Source organism: Chionomys nivalis, chromosome 2 (assembly GCF_950005125.1).
Source record: "Chionomys nivalis chromosome 2, mChiNiv1.1, whole genome shotgun sequence".
NCBI classification, from domain to species: Eukaryota; Metazoa; Chordata; class Mammalia; order Rodentia; family Cricetidae; genus Chionomys; species Chionomys nivalis.
Window position 1 is genome coordinate 124,358,435 of NC_080087.1, and position 4,047 is coordinate 124,362,481.

General features: G+C 42.9%; 1 pseudogene; it reads left to right on the forward strand.

Annotated features, from left to right (window-relative positions):
- The first annotated feature begins 690 nt into the window (after positions 1 to 690).
- LOC130870390 (40S ribosomal protein S29-like) lies at positions 691 to 864 on the forward strand (annotated as a pseudogene).
- The last annotated feature ends 3,183 nt before the right edge of the window (positions 865 to 4,047 follow it).

Sequence of the window (4,047 nt, forward strand, 5' to 3'; positions counted from 1 at the left end):
AAATAAGAAATGAGGTGACAATGGGTAGAAACATGTTATGAGTTTATGACAAATTGCCCCACCATTCAATGTAATTCCACAGCAGATATGCATTCTAGTATAAAACCCAAAGTAGCCAACCATCGTCTCTACACAGTGACATCTCCTTTTGTCAGGATTTAGTCTTCTTGATATCCAATTAGATTTTAATATCAACTGTAACAGGACATGAAGCACGATTAATAAAATCTCAGAGAGAGGGAAATTGGGGTTCAATCTGAAGACCAGAAAAGCAAAGCAGCCAGCCACTGGCTCTTATCTTGACCTCAGTCCAAAATTGCCATCCCCCCTCCAGGAATCTCAGAATGAGACTGTGTCTGAGAGCTGTTTCCTCCTGTTTATAATCCTCTCTAGGGCTGGGATTACAGGCATGCACCCATGGGTTTAAATGCATGTCCTGCGCAGTTTCTATGGCAACTAGTGTGGATATTGGGATTAAAGGTATGTGTTACCACTATCTGGTCGTCCAGTAGGAAGCTGGGTGGTGGTGGCGCACGCCTTTAATCCCAGCACTTGGGTGGCAGAGGCAGGTGAACCTCTGTGAGTTTGAGGCCAGCCTGGGCTGCAAGAGCTAGTGCCAGGACAGGCTCCAAAGCTACAGAAAAACCCTCTCTTGAGCCCTTTGGGCTAGTCGGCCGTCAGTGAGGCAACATGGGTCACCAGCAGCTCTACTGGAGTCACCGCGGAAGTTCGGCCAGGGATCCCGCTCCTGCTGCATCTGCTCAAACCGCCACGGTCTGATCCGGAAATACGTACGGGCTGAACAAGTGCCGCCAGGGTTTCCGGCAGTACGCGAAGGACATCGGCTTCATTAAGTTGGACTAAGCGACCTTGAATGAATTCTTCAAGACTCTACCCAGTGGAAAAGATCAATGCCAGTCTTCATACATAAGAATAAAAAAAAGTGAAGACCTTTAAAAACAAAACACAAAACAAAAAAACAAAACAAACAAACAAAAAAAACCAAAGGGGGAAAAAGACTGATCAGTGGGGATATTTTACTCTCAAATCTTTAGGCAAGATTAAGTAAAATACAATTGAGACATTTTATTAAATGACCAAAATAAAATCTTATTTTTAAAAGTGAATACAGGTCTACCCTTTCCTATACCTAAGAATATTTTTAAAGCTAATATTATCTGTTTGCATGTCTGACTTATGCAAAACATTCTTTAGGAAAGAACATTGTTACTAGAAGGAACTAAAACAAGCCAGTTGTGGAATGAGTAAGGGGATAATCAAGGAAAAATGTAGACAAATAGTAAATTTAAGGTTAAATGTCCCATACATATGATATGCTACATATGATATGCTTATTAATTTGTGATGTTAGGAAGCCCTGAGTGCTTGCAGGGCCAGTGGGAGGGGGCATTTACTGGCCTCTGTCTCCCAGGCATGGAGAGTAGCACCAAGCCCACCTTCCCACGCTCCACTGCCATCCTTGTGTGCCTGGGTCTCTGAGAAATGCAGAGCTGACTTTCTTAGGACAGAGCTTCCGAAGAGAGTCTTAGCTCTACTCTCTGGCTGACCATCCAACCTTCCTGATCCTGATACGTAAGTGTAGATAGACAACTATTTATAATAATGCATCCTATGCTGATGCCAGTGTCCTGGCTTTTTAAAAATCCTAAACATAAGCCCGGCAGTGGTGACGCACACCTTTAATTCCAGCACTCGGGAGTCAGATCTCTATGAGTTCGAGGCCAGCCTGGTCTACAAGAGCTAGTTCTAGGACAGGCTCTAAAGGTACAGGAAGCCAAACCAAACCAAACCAAACCAAACTAAACAAAAAATCCTAAACACCAGAAGGACTAAGATTAAACAGAAAACAAAAACTAAAAGCTAGGGGTACAGTTCGATGCTAGAAGGCAACTTAACAAGTTCAAGGACCTATCTCATGTCTGTCCAGCTCCATCCTTTCCCTCAAGTCCTGCTATACAAGCTATTTCCAGTTTTGCTTAGAGCTCTAGAATAATGTTGCAGTGCCCAGTGCAGGCAACACATGGAAATGTCAAAGGGGGTGATGCGGCTGAGAGTCTCACCCGCTTTCCTGATATCCTTGCTCCCGCTTTACAGGAACCTTGTTTGGTTTTATAGTCTTTGGGGTTTTGTAGACTACGAGCATGAAAATCCATAGTTGGATCAAAAATCTCAAATAGAGTGAGTGACTCTTAAGAATCTTCTAGGAATTCAGATCTCCATGAAAATATTGAGTTCATAAATAAGACAAAAGTCTGAAGTTATAGGCCTGCTTTGCTATGTCTGAGCTAGACTGGGGTGTGTCTCAATATTCTAAATGTCTTGGACATATGCAAACAGTTGTGAATACCACCCTTTTGAGAGTGATATGTGAATAGGAAGACCTAATAACATGATTGGGCCATTTTATCTCTGGAGGAAAGTCATGTGTGTTCATCTGTTGGAGAAAGGGCTGTAGGCTGTAGAAGATGGGTATGACTGTGTACGTCTACAGTCTTAGGATGTTGGTGGCTCAGACAGGAGGATTATAAGTTCAAGGCCAGTGTATGTGACACAGTGAGACTTTGTCTCAAAAGAAAGAGAGAGAGAGAGAATTTAGAAGAATAAAGGAAGAAAGGAGGGAATGAGGGATGATGGTCATCTGCACTCCACTAGGTAGATTCAGAGAGCAGACACGGAGATGACTGTCACAGCAACTCTTAAGGCTGCTCCATTCTTCGGGGGACAGACTGAGTTCATGCCGCTGGCTCTTGTGGAAGAAATGTGAAAAACTGTCAATATGAAGATGGAGTAGCTTGTGTCAACCCTAGCAAAACAAACCAAAAGCCAGGAAATTATGAAAGAAAATGTCTTACACATCACTAAGACTGCTTGAGTCACAAGTTCAGTGGTTACTAAAGCCTCATTTAAAAAGTACTTCCATGACTGTTTGCCCAGCAATTACCTTTTCAGCCTTGGGCTCCTGCCAGTCCTGATATTATTCACATGGCCAAAGACTACCATTTTGAAATAACTGATGTGAGTCTGTGAGATGGTTCAATGGGTGAAGGGGCTTGTCTCCAAATCCTAGAGTTCTATTTCTGGGACGCACATGGTGGGAAGGGAAGAACCAACATGTCTTCAATTCCCTTAATTATTTTTGTCTTTATTTATTTATTTATTTATTTTTTATTTATTTTTTTTTTTTTGGTTTTTCGAGACAGGGTTTCTCTGTAGCTTTGGAGCCTGTCCTGGAACTCCCTTTGTAGACCAGGCTGGCCTCGAACTCACAGAGATCCGCCTGCCTCTGCCTCCCGAGTGCTGGGATTAAAGGCGTGCGCCACCACCGCCCGGCTATTTTTGTCTTTAAAAACTTCCTTTGTTTCAGTTTCCTGAGTATTTCCCCAAATTAGTGAAGCATATTCCCACTAAAATGCCCTGCCATCCTTAAGGAATGCTACCATTGTTTGGAGAGGATTTCTCTCATTCTGCTTTCCTTAGCTCAGCTGATGTGAACTTTGCTGAAACTTCTTCACACTTGCCGATGAGCTTCCTTTCTTTTTGCCTCCATGACCACTCTTCTCTTTGCTGTGTTCTAAGTAAACCCCCCGGCACCCACCCACACACACACACACACACACACACACACACACACGTTAGGGGTTGATATTCTGTCATGAGGTTTGGGCTCATAAATCCTTGAGGATTTATAGGCAGTTAATGGTTTCCAAGAGAGGGAGAGACATTTCCTTTTTTTCTTCTTTCTTTCTTTCTTTTCTTTCTTTTTTTTTTTTTTTTTTGCTTTTTTCAAGACAGGGTTTTTCTGTTTCTTTGGAGCCTGTCCTGGAACTAACTCTTGTAGATCAGGCTGGCCTCAAACTCACAGAGATTCACCTGCCTCTGCCTCCTGAGTGTTGGAATTAAAGATGTGCACCATCACCGCTTGGTGGGAGAGACATTTCTTTAGTGGTGTAGTCACTGCAAGTTTCTCCTGCTAATAGTCTCTCACCCATGCTCCTGTAAGCCACACTATTAAACTCATTGAAGAAG